The 20,715-nt window shown below is 38.6% G+C and overlaps 1 protein-coding gene across 6 annotated transcripts in view; it reads left to right on the forward strand.

The window, feature by feature from the left end:
- Positions 1-20,715, forward strand: part of TPX2 (TPX2 microtubule nucleation factor) — an 82,042-nt gene that overhangs the window by 8,140 nt on the left and 53,187 nt on the right. For 2 of the 6 annotated variants that reach the window (XM_057502868.1, XM_057502869.1), the window contains one exon: positions 12,638-12,724. The gene's annotated coding sequence lies outside the window, so the exon portion shown is untranslated. The other 4 variants (XM_036924766.2, XM_036924762.2, XM_036924763.2 and 1 more) reach the window with 4 other exon arrangements.

The following is a 20,715-nucleotide window of genomic DNA, read 5'->3' on the forward strand; positions in this document are numbered from 1 at the left end:
AGCTTTCAGCTTCTTGCTGTTAAGTATAATGTTGGCTGTGGGTTTGTCATATATGGCCTTTATTATGTTGAGGTACTTGCCCTCTATACCCATTTTGTTGAGGGTTTTTATCATGAATGGATGTTGAATTTTGTCAAATGCTTTTTCAGCATCTATGGAGATGATTATGTGGTTTTTGTCCTTCTTTTTGTTGGTGTGGTGGGTTTTCGAATGTTGTACCATCCTTGCATCCCTGGCATAAATCCAACTTGATCATGATAGATGGTCTTTTTTATCTATTTTTGAATTTGGTTTGCTAATATCTTGTTGAGTATTTTTGCATCTATGTTCATCAGGGATATTGGTCTGTAATTTTCTTTTTTTGTGGTGTCTTTGCCTGGTTTTGGTATTAGAGTGATGCTGACCTCATAGAATGAGTTTGGAAGTATTCCCTCCTCTTCTATTTTTTGGAAAACTTTAAGGAGAATGGGTATTAGGTCTTCACTAAATGTTTGATAAAATTCAGCAGTGAAGCCATCTGGTCCAGGAGTTTTGTTCTTATGTAGGTTTTTGATTACCAGTTCAATTTCGTTGCTGGTAATTGGTCTGTTCAGATTTTCTGTGTCTTCCTTGGTCAGTCTTGGAAGGTTGGATTTTTCTAGAAAGTTGTCCATTTCTTCTAGGTTGTCCAGTTTGTTAGCATATAATTTTTCATAGTATTCTCTAATAATTCTTTGTATTTCTGTGGTGTCTGTAGTGATTTTTCCTTTCTCATTTCTGATTCTGTTTATGTGTGTAGACTCTCTATTTTTCTTGATAAGTCTGGCTAGGGTTTTATCTATTTTGTTTATTTTCTCCAAGAACCAGCTCTTGCTTTCACTGATTATTTCTGTTGTTTTATTCTTCTCAGTTTTATTTATTTCTGCTCTAATCTTTATTATGTCCCTTCTTCTGCTGACTTTGGGCCTCATTTGTTGTTCTTTTTCTAGTTTCATTAATTGTGAGTTTAGACTGCTTATATGGGATTGTTCTTCTTTCTTGAGGTAGGCCTGTATTGCAATATACTTTCCTCTTAGCACAGCCTTGGCTGCGTCCCACAGATTTTGCGGTGTTGAATTACTGTTGTCATTTGTCTCCATATATTCCTTGATCTCTGTTTTTATTTGGTCATTGATCCATTGGTTATTTAGGAGCATGTTGTGAAGCCTCCATGTGTTTGTGGGATTTTTCATTTTCTTTGCTTAATTTATTTCTAGTTTCATAGCTTTGTGATCTGAGAAACTGGTTGTTACAATTTCAATATTTTTGAATTTACTGAAGCTCTTTTTTTGGCCTAGTATATGATCTATTCATGAAAATGTTCCATCTGCACTTGAGAAGAATGTGTATTCTGTTGCTTTTGGGTGTAGAGTTCTGTAGATGTCTGTTAGGTCCATCTGTTCTATTGTGTTGTTCAGTGCCTCTGTCTCCTTACTTATCTTTTGTCTGCTTGATCTGTCCTTCAGAGTGAGTGGAGTGTTGAAGTCTTCTAGAATGAATGCATTGCATTATATTTCCCCTTTTAATTCTGTTAGTATTTGTTTCACATATGTGGGTGCTCCTCTGTTGGGAGCATAGATATTTATAATGGTTATATCTTCTTGTTGGATTGACCCCTTTATCATTATGTAATGTCGTAATGTCCTTTGTCTGTTGTTACTTTCTGTGTTTTGAAGTCTATTTTGTCTGATACAAGTATTGCAACTCCTGCTTTTTTCTCTCTGTTAGTTGCATGAAATATCTTTTTCCATCCCTTCACTTTTAGTCTGTGTATGTCTTTGGGTTTAAAGCGAGTCTCTTGCAGGCAGCATATAGATGGGTCTTGTTTTTTTATCCATTCAGTGTCTCTATGTCTTTTGATTGGTGCAGTCAGTCCATTTACATTTAGGGTGATTATCGATAGGTATGTACTTATTCCCATTGCAGGCTTTAGATTCGTGGTTACCAAAGGTTCAAGGTTAATTTCTTTACTATCTAAGAGTCTAACTTAACTCACTTAATATGCTGTTACAAACAAAATCTGAAGGTTATTTTATTTTTCTCCTCCTTTTTCTTCCTCCTCCATTCTTTATATATTAGGTATCATATTCTGTATTCTTTTTCTATCCCTTGATTGACTTTGGGGATAGTTACTTTAATTTTGCATTTGCTTAGTAATTAGCTGTTCTACTTTCTTTACTGTGGTTTTATTTCCTCTGGTGACAGCTATTAAACCTTAGGAACACTTCCATCTATAGCAGTCCCTCCAAAATAGACTGTAGAGATGGTTAGTGGGAGGTAAATTCTCTCAGCTTTTGCTTATCTGGAAATTGTTTAATCCCACCTTCAAATTCAAATGATAATCTTGCCAGATAAAGTAATCTTGGTTCCAGGCCCTTCTGCTTCATGGCATTAAATACATCATGCCACTCCCTTCTGGCCTGTAAGGTTTCTGCTGAGAAGTCTGATGTTAGCCTGATGGGCTTTCCTTTGTATGTGATCTTATTTCTTTCCCTGGCTGTCCTTATCCTTGATCTTTGCCAATTTTATTACTATATGTTTTGGTGTTGTCTTTCTTGGGTCCCTTGTGTTGGGAGATCTGTCGATCTCCATGGCCTGAGAGACTATCTCCTTCCCCATACTCGGGAAGTTTTCAGCAACTACCTCCTCAAAGACATTTTCTATCCCTTTCTATTTCTCTTATTCTTCTGGTATCCCTATAATGCGAATATTGTTCTGCTTGGATTGATCACACAGTTCTCTCAATATTCTTTCATTTTTAGAGATCCTTTTTTCTCTCTGTGCCTCAGCTTCTTTGTATTCCTCTTCTCTAGTTTCTATTCCATTTATCATCTCCATCGTATCCAACCTGCTTTTAATACCCTCCATCATGCTCTTCAGTGATTGGATCTCTGACCTGAATTCATTCCTGAGTTCTTGGATATCTTTCCGTACCTCCATTAGCATGTTGATGATTTTTATTTTGAACTCCCTTTCAGGAAGAGTCATAAGGTCCATGTCATTTAAATCTTTCTCCGGAGTTATATTAAGTTTACTCTGGATCAGGTTTCTTTGACGTTTTATATTTATATATGGCGCCCTCTAGTGTTCAGAAGCTCTACTTTGGAGCTGCTCAGCCCCTGAAGCAATGTCGGGGGTTGCAGGGGAGGGGTATTGGTACCTGGAGGGAGGAAAGAGCTGTTTCCCACTTTCCGACTGCTGTACCTGTCTCCACTGCCTGAGCCAGTGGGCCAAGCACACAGGTTTAAGCTTTTGTCCCAGAGCAGCCGGAGATGGATCCCTGCTTTCCACAGGCAGCCGGAATCCCAGTCTCCCCAGGAACTCTGCCTGTATTAACTTTCCAACCCGATAGTCATGCGAGTCTCATGAAAGCACCATGAAACGTAGGTTTGTGCTCCCAGCGCAGATCTCCGGAGCTAGGCATTCAGCAGTCCCAAGCCTTCCACTCCCACCCTGCTCAGTTTCTCTTCCTCCCGCCGGCGAGCTGGGGTGGGGGAGGGGCTCGGGTCCCGCGGAGCCACAGCTCTGGTACGTTACCCCATTCAGTGAGGTCTGCTTTTTTCTCCAGGTGTGTGCAGTCTGACGCCCTCTTTCCTGTTGCTCTCTCAGGATTAGTTGCACCAATTAAATTTTCTAATTGTATCCAGTTTTAGGAGGAAGCAGTGTCTCTCCTCTCACGCTGCCATCTTTAATCCCCCTCTCCGCCTGGCTTTTAATACTGATTTTTTAACTGATGAGTGAGACTGATGATGATGGGATGTGTTGGGAGGTGTAAGGGCATCTTCACTTTTTACCTCATAAATGTTTCTGAACCCAGATGGATCTTGCTGCTAATCTTAACTCAGCTGTGTGATCTTGGACAAGTCATGTTAGTTCCTTGACCTGTTTTTTTTTTTTCATCTAGAAATTGGAAATAATAGTCCCCTAGCTGGCAAGGGTATTGCAATAATTAAGTAAAGTCATGCATGTACAGCACCTAACATACACTCTTACTCTGTTATAAATGTTATTATTTTCGTAGTTTTAAAACATTATTTAAAAAAACAGAGAAAGTCTCAAATATTAAAGTTGCTGAGGCCTAGGCACCAAGCCAGTTGCTACTGCAAATGAAGAGGTTGGAATTTCAATGGATTCACTTTCTTACCCCCAGGAGAAGACAGAGGCACCACTTTGAACCTGGCTACCACTGATCTTAGATGAACTTACTGAAAAAAAACCTCCACATTAACAGTCGCTCTCCATCCCCCCTACTCCCTGGCCCCTGGCAACCATTAATCTGCTTCCTGTCTCTGTGGCTTTGTCTATTTTGGACATTTCAGATAAATGGAATCACACAATATCTGTACTTTTGAGTCTGGCTTCTTTTACTTAGTATAACGTTCATATTCTTCTATGTTGTAATATGTATCAGTACAATACTTCATTCACTTTTTTAAAGAATACTCTTCCATCGTATGGATGTAACACATTTTATTTATCCATTCATCAGTTGGTAGACATTTAGGCTGTTTCCTGTTGTCTACTCCTTTTAATCGCAGTGTTGCTGAGGTTTCTGTAATCCCTCCCCGAAAAGAATTCCACATCAACCACAAAGCAAGAGCCAAGGGAACACCTGCAGAACTTGCTTTGCTTGGCTGTATATCTGTTCCAACTGTGGAAGAAGAGTGGTGCCCCCTTCCCTAAGAATCTTTTTGATGGCTGTCACTAAGGGCTCACACTGCTGTCTTCTCCAGAGGAAAGTCCTTGGGTGAGCACTGCCACCTCACCTAGAAATACCTGAGGGTCACATGGCTGCCCAGAGCCAATGACTGGCTGTCATTGAAGTAAGAGGCCTTCACCAAGCTGGAAGGCAGGCTCAGATTTCTGGCCTGGTGACCCCTGGTTAAATAGTGGAAGGACTGACAGACACAGAGTAAAGGAGCAGAATTGGAAGGGGCAGGACTAAAAGTTGATTCTTTCTCTCTTACATTTGAAAATTAGAGCTTGATGAGACTGAGTAATTTTCTACACCACTGGCTTCTCCTCTCTCCTTTGCAGACTTCTCTTCCTTACCGGACTTCTTTATTTTAAAAACAGTAGATTCAAATCACACACTAAATAAAGGGCTAGATTCTTTTTTTCAAAAATCTTTTATTGGAATAAAGTTCATACATAATACTATGTGGTTTCAGATGTACAACATAGTAACTGGATAATTGTATATGTTACTAGATGCTTGCCGTAATAGGTGTAGTTACCCCATTGTCATACCAAGATACTACAATTTTATTAGTTAAGTTCTCTATGTTGTATTTCCTCCTATGTCCAACTTATTTTACAATTTTCAGTTTGTACCTCTTTATCCCCTTCTCCTATTTCACCCATCGTCTCACCACCTTCCCTATGGTAACCAACAGTCTATTACCTATATTTGTGGGTCTATTTCTTTTTTGTTTGTTTTTTATTTTCCACATAAAAGTGAAATATATGGTATTTGTCTTTATCTGCCTGGTTTATTTCCCTTAGCATGTACCTGTAGGTCCATCCATGTTGCAAATGGCAAGACGTCCTTCTTTATGGCTGAGTAATATTCCATTGTATATATGTACCACATCTTTTTTATCCATTTTCTAAACACTTGGGTTGCTTCCATAGCTTTGCTATTATAAATAATGCTGCAGTGAACATTGGTGTGCATATATCTTTATTAGCGGTTTTGTTTCTTGGCTATATTCCCAGAAGTGAAATTGCTGGGTCATATGGCTACATTTAAAAAAAAATTAGAGATATAGTTCAAATGATCTATCCTTTCTATCCACAAATCCAGTTATTTCTTGCCCTTTGCAGTTCCCACACTTGACAGTTTTCTTCCATACCTTTCCCTCTCTCTCTCTCTCTATATATATACATCCATGTTTAGGAGAGGCAGTATAGGTCAGTGAAGGGTTTGGCTTCTATAGCTGGCCTTCTTGGATTCAAATTCTGCCTCTGTCACATACAAACTGTGTGACCTTGGAGAAATTGTCTAATCTTTCTGAGCCTCAATATCCTCAACTTATAAAGTGGAAATAACATTACCTTCCTCATAGGATTACTGTTAGGATGAAATGAGTTAATATGTGTAAAGTACTTCAAACAGTGCCTGGTATATGTTAAGTGTCAGATAAGTGCTAGCTGTTATTATTTATACATGCCCTTAGTAAAAGTAGTGTTATTTTGCATATTTTTTTAAAATATAATTGTTTCAAAATGAATTTATATCAATCAGCGATTTATTTTTAACTAAAAAATGTGTCTCAAAGATCCCTCCCTGTCATTCCAGATCAAACTCTTTTTGAACTGATGCTTTGTATTCCATTCTATAGACAATTTATTGAAATACTCCCCTACTTATAGACATTTAGGTGGTTTCAAATTTCTCACAACTACAGTGCAACAGCCTAGTAATTGATTTCCCTATTTCCATTCTTGTTCACCCCCGCTCTTTTTAGCACAGCAGCCAGAGTTAATCCCATTAAAAGCAGAGAGTAGATCAAACCTCCACACCCACCCAGGACTCCCACCTCATTCAGAGTAAAAAAAGTCTTTACAGTGACCTGGTTGGTCTGCAGTCCTGCCCCAGAGTATCTCTGGCTTCTTCTGACACTCTACTCCTTGTCCATTTGACCCAGCCACCCTGACTTCCTCGCTATTTCTAAAACGTACCTGCTATGCTCCTCCTGCCTTTGCACTTGCTGTTCCCTCTTCCTGGAACACTTTTCCTTCAGATATCTGCATCGCCTACAACTTCACCTTCTTGAGGTCTTCAACCAAATGTCCCTCAACTACCCTGCTTAAAACTGCAGACCGCTTTCACATGGATAAGGCCAGAAAAGTAGTGACTGAAATTGTCGATGGAGTGGACTAGATGTATCTGTGCTTCCTTCCAGCTCTAAAATTCTGCTCTAGTGATTTCAGACCTCACAGTTGCCCATTCATGAAGAATGGAAACTTGAGACTTCAATCTAGAATACAACTGATGCAGATGTAATGATAAGAGAGGAATCGCTCAGGCCAGGCATACCTCTTGTTAATCTGCAAGGACTTGGGAAGTTCTTGCAAACATCCTGGCTTCCTGGCATTGCCTCATTCGCTCGCTCACTCACTCATTCACTCACTGAGCCCCTTCTGCCTAGTAGGACCAGAACACAGCCCAGCTCTGATGCCCCTTCCCTCCTAACATAAAGCAAGCTACCTCTGCCTTCACCCCCTCCCAGCCTGGCTACTCCATGGCCCTGCATGCACCTGGTGGGCAGATGTGTCTGCTGAAAGTGGGCAGCCAGCCATAGCCTAGGCAGACGCTGTGCTCCTTTGGTCTCTGTCCAGCCCCACCTTCCTCCTCTTACTGACATCTACCCTTTGGGGCTTGGAGAGCAAATAACTTTGCATTTATCACCTCCTAATATACTACGTCATCTATTTATTCACCTTGTTTAGTGGCTGTCTTCTCTACTAAAATGTCAGCTGCCTGAGGAGATTGTCTTTTCACTGTTGTATCCCCACACTTAGCACAGTGACAGACACATAGTAGGTGCAAAAAATGTTGTAGTGCCTGTGCCTCTGTATAAAAGTGGTTGTGTGTCTTTTGGAAGTAAACCTAGAAATGGGAGTCCTAGGTCACAGGGCATACATGTTTGATATTTTAATAGAGATGCTACCAAGTTGCTCTCTAAAGTTGCCCAACCCATCCGTTCTACCTCTTGAGATACTTTGCAAATTCTTGATACCATCAAACTTTTAATTTAGGTTAATCTGATGAATGAAAATGGTACCTTCTTGTTTAAATTTCCAGTATTATTAGCACCGTTTTGTGTCTTTAATGGCCAATTTGTTTCTTCTAAAAATTGCCTTTTTTCTCTAATATTTTCCTATTGAATCTTTGTCCTTTTCTCAGTGATTAATAGGAGATTTTTTGTTTACATTTTGGGTTCTAATCCTTTGCTAACATGTGTTAGAAATATTTCACCCCACAGTCTTGACTGATTGTTCTTTTTCGTCAAACAGAATTTTAAAATTTTGCTTTGGTCAGTCTTTTCCTTTATGTGTTAGTTCTTCCCTATGTTTTACTTAAAAATGTCCTACCCCAGCATCATGTTTATTCTCTTAAAACTTTAAAATTTTTAATTCTAGAAGTATCTTTAGGGTTTTAATTAATTGAAATTTGTTTTCATAAATGGTATGGAATAAAAATCTAACATAATATTTTCCCCAAATGAAAAGCAAATGTCCCAGCTCCATTATTTGTTTGTTTCTATTTGATTTGAAATTCTACTCAGCATTTACTAAATTTTGACATACATGGATCTGTTCCTGGACTCTTAAAATTCTTCTACTTAAATTTCTGTGGTAATACCCTACTTAAAAGAAAATTTTGTGGGAAATTTCAAACACATATATGTATATGGGTATATGTATGTACATATACATCATGAACTTGTCATTCAGCTTCCACAATTATCACGTTGTGACTAATCTTGTTTCATCTATACTCCCACCTATTTCCCTCCCCTCCATACTGCCAATTATTTGGAAGAAAATTATAGAGTCATTTCATCCCTACCATTTCTATACGTATCTCTAAAATTAAACAGTATTGAAAAACAAACAAAAAACCCAAACCCACGCTTGTAGTTTATTTTTGAAGAAATTAGATATTTTTATCCTGAAGAATTTCCTCGCCTGGATTTTGCTGATTGTATCCCCATAGAGTCAATTGACTACACTTTAAAAATGACTATGATTTAATAATATTTACGATATCTGGTATGGCAATTCTCCTCTGCTATTTTTCAAAATTCAAATGCCACATTTCCACTTACATATGAATTTTAGAATCAACTTGGCAAGTTCCATGACAAAACCTATTGGAATTTCGTTGCAGTTGCCTTGAAATTTTAATATGGAGAATTAACATCTTTACAACATTGGATCTCCTTATCCATTAAGAAGGTTGATAACCCCAATTATTTTTATAGTTATTCATCTAAGTTTTACAGGTTTTTGTTTATTTTCCCATTAATGGCTTAGGCTTTTTAAAAAATTGTAGCATGTTGTTAGTTGTGAAAGGTGATCTTTTTGTTCTTTGTTCCTATTATTTTTTAATTATTGAGGATGTATAGGACCCGACGTTCTTTTTTTTTAATCATTTTAATTTTTATTTAATTATAAGTGCCATACAATATCCTTTTAGTTTTAGATGTATATCATAGTGATTTGATATTTATATATTACAAAATGTTCTCCATGATTAAGTCTAGTTACCGTCTACCTCCATACATAGTTATTACAGTATTATTGACTACGTTCCCTATGCTACGCACTAAAATGCTAGCCCAGGGGAAGCTGTCTACGATGAATAAATGGATAAAGAGGACCCGGCGTTCTTAATTCAGATCCCATCTCCTCCACTTATTATATGATTTCAGACAAGTTTACTCAATTTCTCTGCTTGTTTTCTACAATACGAGTATGATAAAGCAAGGGACGTAGTCGTTATGAAAAGGGAGGTAACCTATAGACCGTAGCTTTAAACCAGTAATATCAGGGCGGAGACTGGATAGACAGCGAGAGACTCCTTCATGATTGGGAGAGAAGCTGGGGGCGAGTCTGTTTTATGCAGGGAACTCTATGTTCAAATGAAGCGAACGCCTATGAACGTTCAAGGCACAATATACAGCTACAGGAAGAGTAATAAATGAATGAAGAAAATTCTTCCGTGAAAGTTTTGAGGATGTTTAGGACGGGCGCCACTCTGTTACCTAAACCTACTCCCCATCTTTTCAGTTGGTACCACCTCCTCCGAAGAGTTTGGAGCTGAGCATTCTGGGCTTTGTAGTAATTTCCTTGATAGAGTTGGTCCAACGGAATCATCCAGTCGCAAGAGACTACATTTCCCAGGAGCCTCTCCGACCGGTTATTTGCTTGTCCTTCATCCTGACTTCCGGCGTCGCTGAGTTCTCTAGGGCCAATTGGGATGCTGGGGTTGCTGGCTCACAGCACTCTGATTGGTGCGTTCGACTAAAGAGCCTGGGTTCAAATTTTCAACGGACTGAATGAGTCCCGCGGCGGGATTGGCGGGCGCTCCGTTTTGAGGCAAGGTGAGCAGTAGGGAAAAACGGGGACCAGCTGGGTCCCTGGCTGCTTTCTTTCTGATTTTCGAACGGCTGGAGGTCGCCTGCATGCCTCGAGCGCTTCTAGGCCCGGGCTTCTGAGGCCTGTGTGGTGTGAGGGCGCTGTCCTGGCTGGGCGGAGTAGGAGCCCGGGCTTCGGGCCACCCATTTCTTGGTGACAGGATTTGCCCCTGAAGTCTGTCTGGCCGGAGTCTGGCGGGAGCCCGTGTCTGGAGGTAGAGGCGGAGGCCGGCTGTGGGAAATAGGAAGAAGGAGTTGTGGGAGGCTGTAGACTTATAATAACGGTAACGACAATTGTTATTGTCACGCACCCATGAAATAAGCATTTACTGGACTAAGCACTTTGCGTGCGTTTTCTCGTTTAATTTTCGCACGAAGCCAATGAAGTAGGTGTTTTTTTAGTCCCACTTAATAAAGGAGGAAATCGAGGACCACAATCTAGATACATTTCGAGAAAAGGGCATTTGGTGGAGAAACTGCGGCATTGGTAGAGGAAAACAGATGTGGTAACCAGTACATTTCAAAACGTGTGTGATAAGGTAAATGGGGTGGTGTGAGAACATATTGAGGGAGAGTTTAATTCCACTTGGAGTTGTCTTTCTGTTTGGGATTTTAAGTTGATTCTGTTTCATCCGTATGTGCCCAGTCCTTCCCCTTTGTATTGAATAACTAGATATTATTGCTTTTCTGATTTCCTTTCCTAGAACATTTATGGATTGAAGAGGAAAGGAATAGTGTGTGAACTAGGCTATAATATTGTAGGATTGTTTTGCCCCCCTTTTCTTGATACATGGTTTCTTTTTCTCACGTGAAATTTTCTAGTAGTTAAGTACCAAGGACTTTCCCCTTAGGACAAGACGGTATCTGAGTGCTCTACTGATTTTGCTCTAATGTCATTGATTGGTGTACTCCTGGGTTCAGCCTTACCTTGTCTTGACATCCTATGGCCTTTCTTGTGTTCTGGCCTCTGTATCGCACTCCCTGTGAAGCCACTCATATCACCCTTGGTTGTTGTGGAGTAGCACTGTTGGGTGTGTCAGCTCAGTATTAAGTTGTCACTCTTGGAATCAAAATTACTGTGGCTCCCAGGTCGCTTAGTTGATTAACTAATTAACTGTTTGAGGGTGTACTGTGTGCTCACATTGGTGTTAGATAATGTGGTATGCAGATGTATGATGTCCTCAAGGATTTTCTAGTATGCTTGAGGACAAAAAACATATTCACACTGACAAATGACAATCAGAATAAGACATGACAACATTTTGAGAGCTCTACTGTTAGATATTGTAAGTGCCCTAGCAATTTAAAGGTGAGGGAGGTCACGGAGGCTTAAAACGGGCAAGTATGGCTTAGTGAAGGAGGTGGGACACAAATTGGCTCTTGACAAGCAGAGTTTGGTTTAGGGACTAGAACAGTCTTCAGTGCACAGAAATCACTCACTTATCTGTTGAACTGGATAGACAGGAGAACATTATCTAAACTAACTATAAAATTGCAGGTATGAATAACTAGATATGTTCGTTTGGGTGGGTAAATTTGTTTAAACTTCCAAGTTATTTGAATGATATAAGGTTATTTTGGCCAGGCTTATGCTTAAGTCTGTGTATTACAACCCTAATAAAGTTAATTTATCCTACAGTTGCAAGTAAGTTCCATCAGACAGGATTATGGGAAGGTCCTTCATTTTTTGTTTAGGTACCAGGAGAGGTTCAGAGTTCTATATGCCCTGTATTTTTTTTTCTTCAGCCTTTCCTAGGTCTCTTGCTTAATTCGTTTTGAATTGCTGGGTAAGAAAGGAGATTTAAATGCCATTTGGCAAACTTAGTATTTTTTTGCTATGGGTAAAGTTAGAAAGCAGAATTGACTACAGGGAGGTTGAACAGCCCAAGCAACTCTGAATAGATCTGAATAGACAGAGATCAACAGCCCAGGGTAAGGGTACTTTGTGAAATAATTATAGATAACTGGGAGGGGTTCTTTGTTTGTACAGAGAATCTTGATTAGAGGGAAATTAAAGGTGAGTGAGAAAGGCATAAAATTTAGGTAGTTTATTTTCAAATTAAAAAAGCTATTTCTATTTGTTTTTAACTAAAAAAAGGTAGTAAACGTCTTTTCCTATTTTTAAGTGTACCTATTATTGTCCTGATGTTCAAATAGGCTCAAAGTATGTACTGCCACCCCTTGGTGTCAGTGTTCCTAAATTGCAGGTTTTGGAAAGATTGCTTTAAAGTGGGAGTATGTAATATCAAAGACATCAGGAGATAGCAAATGTACATTAAAAATTTTTAAGAACATTTCTACACTAAGGAAACAGTAATCTGTTGGCATTTGGGAGTAACTGTGCTATTTAGACCTTAGCTCTCAGAAGCACTCGGTTTTGAGAGTGAGCCTTGGTCTTTTATTGTCCCTTCTTTTTCTGTTTTTTATTATTGAAAAGTTGAACCTGTTTCATCACCTCTCTGTTTCTTCAGGTCTTGATAAGAAGTACTTGCTAGGCTTCAAGATTTCAGAAGAGGTAAAAGAGTATATTGTAACTTCTGTGATTAAACCACTTACAGGTAAGGCTGTGTCTGCACTGAATTGCATTAAAAAGGAATAAGGGAAATGTTAATGTATTAACCTTGAAAGTGCTTAAATAAACTTAGTGCATCTTTTATAAAGTAACACATTTTGGAAGAAAATATACTTAACATGGAAAAGCAAAAGAAAGTAATATCACTCACTATCCCATTTCTCAGGTAAACTGGCTAACATTTTTATAGATTTATTTCCAGTTTTTTTCTGTACCTATATTTGCTTTTAAAAAATCATCACTAAAACCTTCATTTTTTAAATTCAGAACAATTTGAGCATTATTTTCATGTCATTAAAATTTTATAAAACATAATTTTAATGGCCATATGGTACATTATATGGTTCTATTGTAATATTTTACCCAGTTAAATCATTGGTCATAAAGAATGTACATTTTTAAGGCTTGATATATAACATCAGATTGGCTCACTGGAAAATTATGTTGATTTACATTCCCACTTAATAGTGTATATTCACACAGGCACAAATTTACCTTTTTAAAAGATATAATGCATTCACACGGTGCAAAAATCAAAGTAATATAAAAAAACTTGCAGTTCAAAATTTTCCAATCCTGTCAACTGTTTACCTCACTCCATGTCATCCCATAGGCAGTCACTTTTTAGTTTTAAGGTCTTTGGTGTGTATGTGTGTGTTTGTGTGTACTTCCCAAACCAGATACCTTTTGAAAGATGCAGATCTCTGTAAGACTGAGTAATTGAGATTTGACTAGGATTATAACCTCCTACAGCCTCACTGTCAACCCTTACACACTTGTAGCTTCTTAGTTTTGGAACATCACAACACTTTGCTACTGTACAAAGATTTCCTTTCAGTATTCTACAAAGATCGTGTCATTATTTGTTCTAGAGATAAATGGCATCATTGTTTTTTATCTAGGTTCTGTTCAGTCAGTCCGGTAAGAGTGGATTATAGTTCATAGAGTTCTGTGGATAAATAAAATAAAGGAACTGAGTTTCTAATCCTTCAAAAGGAGTGATATGAAACTCACAAGTTTGGGGGAGAAAGAATAGAAAAGTGTATTTGCTTGAGGTTTCTGGACAGTGATGAATTAAAACAAGTGTCCATGTGTCCTGTGCTGACTTCTGAGTACTTGGATAGTGAGGGATTGTCATTGGATTTTAAATTGACCCAATTTTGGAAGCTCCATAGATCTGTTTCTGTAAACAGATCTGATTTCAACATAGAAGTTAATGAACATAAATGTGGAAACACAAAGTCCATTAACTTCCTTCAGACTTAGTTTATGACTTTGATTAACAGTTAAATTGCATGCTGGATTATGTTGCCATTTACTGACTCCTGCTAATCCCTTATGTGCAAAAAAAAAAAAAATGTAGGTGTTTTCTCCCTGGGTAAGATGAAAATAACTCAACTCTATTTAACTTGTGGTACCGTAACAGGATCTCTTATCCCTTGTGAAAGTAGGAGTGGGTGTCCCTAGGGAAACAGTACTGCCTGGGATGGGACCATCTTAACTAACTACACTTCTAATGAAGTCAGTTACCCTTTACTCTATTGTACTACCAATTGTTTAACTCATGATTTTCCTTCAATAGAAACAGGCAAGATACAACTGGACAGTGAGGTGCTTGAAAGCATCTATCACAACAAAGTCTTTGTTTTGCTTAGTAGCTGCTACTCCACTATTTCAGCCTTGTTTAGAATGCGCCCTTTTGCAGTTTCCCCCACCCCCTCTGAACCTGCACCTTTTGATTTATAGAGCTTGTCAAGGCTAGTTATTTTTGGTGTGAGAATGAAGACACAAGACAGGAGGGAGGTTAATTTCAGATGAATGTGGAAACAAGTTACATTGCTGCTTTTGCAATCTTCTTCAACTGTCTACTTTCTCCCCATTTGTTTCGCATTTCCATTTATCTTTCTGGAGAAAGTCAATATTCATCTTTAGCCTCTGGAACTCTGCAGGTCTGTCTTTATCTTCTGTTTATTACTTCTGCCAGGGAGCCTCTGACCCTTCTTCACCCTGTTTTCCTTCTCTGCACTTCCCTAGTGCTCTTGGCTTATTCCCCATTACAGCAAGGATCACCATGTATCAAAACTACCATAATTGCTGGCATTCATTCAAATGTGAGTTCCTGAAGGGAAGGGATTTTGCGGTTATATATATATATATATATATCCTTTCAATCTTTGTCTTTTAGAAACAAAAATGAACTGTGTGATATAATGGATGACACTTATTAATAGGCAGTTTTAGAAGGAACCTAACTAGTTCATGCATAGGGTAGAGGCTTTTTTCCTCAGCTGTGAGGCTTTTTGCTCAGGTGTGTTGAAGGATTACTGATCAGAAAACTATTTCTTCACTCTAAATGTTTCTAGTTTTACAGGCGGCTGAAGCTGTGGTGTGGTGGATTCAGATAATTTTGAAATGTGAAGCTGATTCTCTTGTTTGGCAGCTTGGTTTGTTTGGGGGAATGTGGTTGATGCATGTGCCCTTTTTTTTTTTTCCTCAGTGAGACCTGTTGACAGAAATTCAATCTTGATTAAGGGGTACAGGAAGGCATCCAGTTCCCATCATGCCTGGGGCTCTCTCATTTAAACAGTTGGCTCTGGCTCTGGCCTGTTCCATTTCCTACTAGGCCTTGTGATTTTTAATTTTTGAAGGTTTCATATCCTAATATTTGTTATTTATGGGAGAATCCGTGTGGTGAAACTGGTATAACCCAGTAGTTGCTTTTGGTTTTGTTTATTGTTTATCTACTTGCGCTGTCACCTTTTATTGAAGAAAGTCAGGCTTCTCAGTGGATATGTATTTGTTCCCTTTTTGGGGGGATTTGAGGGTGGGAATGATCTCCTGAGTTGGCCTATTAGATCAAAAGATGGCTCAATAGAAGCTTCTTTAAAAATAAGTCATGTTGGAAAAATGGTATTTTGGTTTTAAAGTTTCACCTAAACAAGAAATTGGTGTATTTAGGTTTGAGCACCTTGCCGTTTAACCCCCACCAATGAAATGCACTCCTACGCTCAGAGAATATCCCTCCTTAAATAACTTCCTTAATACTCTTTTCATAGTTTCTTTTACTCTAGACTATTCACTGAAAGGTTCAAACTAGCCTCCATCTTACATACAGCAAAATCTTTATATACAAGAGTGTGGACTAAGAAAGAGAAAAGAGGTGGTGTTTTACTTTATGAGAACGTTTAGCTCAGAGTTTTCTCAGTGTATTTAGAATAGGGTTTTTAATTTATCAGAGTGTTCTTTTTTTTTTTTACTTTTTTTTTATTTTTTATTGAAGGGTAGTTGACAACAGTATTGCATTACATTAGTTTCAGGTGTACAACACAGTGATTCAACATTTATATACATGATAATTCTAGGTACCAGGTATCACCATACCAAGTTGTTACAATATTTTGACTATATTCCTTATGCTATACATTACATCCCGGTTACTTATTTATTTTACAATTGGAAGTGTGTTTATATATATATATATATATATATATATTTTTTTTTTTTGTGAGGGCATCTTTCATATTTATTGATCAAATAGTTGTTAACCACAATAAATTTCTGTATAGGGGGGTCAATACTCAATGCACAATCATTAATCCACCCCAAGCCTAATTTTCGTCAGTCTCCAATCTTCTGATGCATAACGAACAAATTCTTACATGGAGTACAAATTCTTACATAGTGAATAAGTTACATGGTGAACAGTGCAAGGGCAGTCATCACAGAAGCTTTCGGTTTTGTTCATGCATTATGAACTATACACAGTCAGTTCAAATATGAATACTCATTTGATTTTTAAACTTGATTTATATGTGGATACCACATTTCTCTATTATTATTATTTTTAATAAAATGCTGAAGTGGTAGGTAGATACGAGATAAAGGTAGAAAACAGAGTTTAGTGTTGTAAGAGAGCAAATGTAGATGATCAGGTGTGTGCCTGTAGACTATGTGTTAATCCAAGCTAGACGAGGGCAATAAACATCCATGTATGCAGAAGATTTCTCTCAGAACATGAGGGGGGAGGTTCTAAGCCTCACCTCTGCTGCTCCCCATTTTCTCACCAGATGGCCCCCTGCGACTGTGCCTGTCTTAGGTTGTTCCTCCCTTGAGGAATCTTACCCGTCTCTGGCTAACCAGTCATCTTCCGGGGCCATACAGGGAAATGTTAAGTTGGTAAGTGAGAGAGAAGTCTTATTGTTTGAAAAGGTTAGCTTTTTACTTCTTTGCATATTTATGTCCTGTGGCTTCTATGCCCAGCATTTGTCTTGAGGTGTCTTTACCACTTGGAAGAATTATGATACTCGGTAAATTCGACATGTGGCACGAGTTCTATTTAAAGGTTGTGATTAGGTAGGAAGAAGAAAAGCTATAGAAGTAGCAGGCAGAAGAAAACCTGGGAAGATTATTTCTTTGACATATCTTCTTGTAGAGTAACTTCAGCATGGATAGGTTTTAAACGACTAATTAAATTGTGCACACACATTAACATAATAGGAATATAGTTACCTAACCAAAGCATACCTGTAATTACCAGCCATCTCCAGTGAAACCAAGAAAACCAGTTAGGCACCTTAGGCATTTGTGAAAACTTATCTATGATATGGTGGATATTGTCCGACTGAACTTAAACAGTCTGAGAGAATTCAGATAAACTAGAACAACCCATTTCTGGGGACTGTTCATATCCCATATGTTCTTTTAACGATAAATAGTCTGTGGTTGTAAGATTTTGGAGTGCTACAATTTGCACTTCTCCTAATTCTTGGTTGAGTTCCAACAGTATAGATCCAGTCCAATTTTTGTTTTACTGTATGCACAGGCCAGCTTAGATATCTCCTTCCTGATTCCCATGGCAAGTCCAGGAACTGGTGGGATGAGTGCATCTACATCTGTGACAGTGCGTGGATCTTTGTTGGAGTTTTTTTTTTTTTGCTGATCATCTTCTGTCATGAGTCTTCCCGAGAGTGCTGATGTTGGAAGATCTTTTTCATATCGTATCTTAGTTCATTTTCGGGGTAGCCAAATTAGGCTTTGATCCTCTGTATAAACACAAACAGACCCTTTGCCTACACTTTTATATGCCCTTTATATCATTATGTAGAACTCATTAGAGGTCACCACATAGGAACTGCTTTTTTTTTTTTTTTAATCATTAATCTACACTTACATGACGAATACTTTGTTTACTAGGCTCCCCCCTATACCAGGTCCCCCCTATATACTCCTTTACAGTCACTGTCCATCAGCGTAGCAAACTGTTGTAGAATCACTACTTGTCTTCTCTGTGTTGTACAGCCCTCCCCTTTCTCCCACCCCGCTATGGATGCTAATCTTAATACCCCTTTTTTCTGCCCCCCCTTATCCCTCCCTACCCACCCATCCTCCCCAGTCCCTTTCCCTTTGGTACCTGTTAGTCCATTCTTGAGTTCTGTGATTCTGTTGCTGTTTTGTTCCTTCAGCTTTTCCTTTGTTCTTATATTCCACAGATGAGTGAAATCATTTGGTATTTCTCTTTCTCTGCTTGGCTTGTTTCACTGAGCATAATACCCTCCAGCTCCATCCATGTTGCTGCAAATGGTTGGATTTGCCCTTTTCTTATGGCTGAGTAGTATTCCATTGTGTATATGTACCACATCTTCTTTATCCATTCATCTATCGATGGACATTTAGGTTGTTTCCAATTCTTGGCTATTGTAAATAGTGCTGCGATAAACATAGGGGTACATTGTTGTTTCTCATACTTGATTGCTGCATTCTTAGGGTAAATTCCTAGGAGTGCAATTCCTGGGTCAAATGGTAAGTCTGTTTTGAGCATTTTGATGTACTCCATACTGCTTTCCACAATGGTTGAACAAGTTTACATTCCCACCAGCAGTGTAGGAGGGTTCCCCTTTCTCCACAGCCTCGCCAACATTTGTTGTTGTTTGTCTTTTGGATGGCAGCCATCCTTACTGGTGTGAGGTGATACCTCACTGTAGTTTTAATTTGCATTTCTCTGATAATTAGCGATGTGGAGCATCTTTTCATGTGTCTGTTGGCCATCTGTATTTCTTTTTTGGAGAACCGTCTGTTCAGTTCCTTTGCCCATTTTTTAATTGGGTTATTTGTTTTTTGTTTGTTGAGGCGTGTGAGCTCTTTATATATTCTGGACGTCAAGCCTTTATCAGATGTGTCATTTTCAAAGATACTCTCCCATACTGTAGGGTTCCTTTTTGTTCTATTGATGGTGTCTTTTGCTGTACAGAAGCTTTTCAGCTTAATATAGTCCCACTTGTTCATTTTTGCTGTTGTTTTCCTTGCCCGGGGAGATATGTTCAAGAAGAGGTCACTCATGTTTATGTCTAAGAGGTTTGTGCCTATGTTTTCTTCCAAGAGTTTAATGGTTTCGTGACTTACATTCAGGTCTTTGATCCATTTTGAGTTTACTTTTGTATATGGGGTTAGACAATGGTCCAGTTTCATTCTCCTACATGTAGCTGTCCAGTTTTGCCAGCACCATCTGTTGAAGAGACTGTCATTTCGCCATTGTATGTCCATGGCTCCTTTATCAAATATTAATTGACCATATATGTCTGGGTTAATGTCTGGATTGTCTAGTCTGTTCCATTGGTCTGTGGCTCTGTTCTTGTGCCAGTACCAAATTGTCTTGATTACTATGGCTTTATAATAGAGCTTGAAGTTGGGGAGTGAGATCCCCCCTACTTTATTCTTCTTTCTCAGGATTGCTTTGGCTATTCGGGGTCTTTGGTGTTTCCATATGAATTTTTGAATTATTTGTTCCAGTTCATTGAAGAATGTTGCTGGTAGTTTCATAGGGATTGCATCAAATCTGTATATTGCTTTGGGCAGCATGGCCATTTTGACGATATTAATTCTTCCTAGCCATGAGCATGGGATGCGTTTCCATCTGTTAGTGTCCCCTTTAATTTCTTTTAAGAGTGACTTGTAGTTTTCAGAATAAAAGTCTTTCACTTCTTTGGTTAGGTTTATTCCTAGGTATTTTATTTTTTTTTGATGCAATTGTGAATGGAGTTGTTTTCCTGATTTCTCTTTCTGTTGGTTCATTGTTGGTGTATAGGAAAGCCACAGATTTCTGTGTGTTGATTTTGTATCCTGCAACTTTGCTGTATTCCGATATCAGTTCTAGTAGTTCTGGGGTGGAGTCTTTAGGGTTTTTTATGTACAGTATCATGTCATCTGCAAATAGTGACAGTTTGACTTCTTCTTTGCCAATCTGGATTCCTTGTATTTTTCTGTTTTGTCTGATTGCCGTGGCTAGGACCTCCAGTACTATGTTAAATAACAGTGGGGAGAGTGGGCATCCCTGTCTAGTTCCCGATCTCAGCGGAAATGCTTTCAGCTTCTCGCTATTCAATATAGTGTTGGCTGTGGGTTTTTCATAGATGGCCTTTATTATGTTGAGGTACTTGCCCTCTATTCCCATTTTGCTGAGAGTTTTTATCATGAATGGATGTTGAACTTTGTCAAATGCTTTTTCAGCATCTATGGAGATGATCATGTGGTTTTTGTCTTTCTTTTTGTTGATGTGGTGGATGATATTGATGGACTTTCGAATGTTGTGCCATCCTTGCATCCCTGGGATGTATCCCACTTGGTCATGGTGTACGATGGTTTTGATGTATTTTTGAATTCGGTTTGCTAAAATTTTGTTGAGTATTTTTGCGTCTACGTTCATCAGGGATATTGGTCTGTAGTTTTCTTTTTTGGTGGTGTCTTTGCCTGGTTTTGGTATTAGGATGATGTTAGCTTCATAGAATGAGTTTGGGAGTATCCCCTCCTCTTCTATTTCTTGGAAAACTTTAAGGAGAATGGGTATTATGTCTTCCCTGTATGTCTGATAAAATTCCGAGGTAAATCCATCTGGCCCGGGGGTTTTGTTCTTTGGTAGTTTTTTGATTACCGCTTCAATTTCGTTGCTGGTAATTGGTCTGTTTAGATTTTCTGTTTCTTTTT

The sequence above is a fragment of the Manis pentadactyla genome, chromosome 5, assembly GCF_030020395.1.
Source record: "Manis pentadactyla isolate mManPen7 chromosome 5, mManPen7.hap1, whole genome shotgun sequence".
Taxonomy (NCBI): Eukaryota; Metazoa; Chordata; class Mammalia; order Pholidota; family Manidae; genus Manis; species Manis pentadactyla.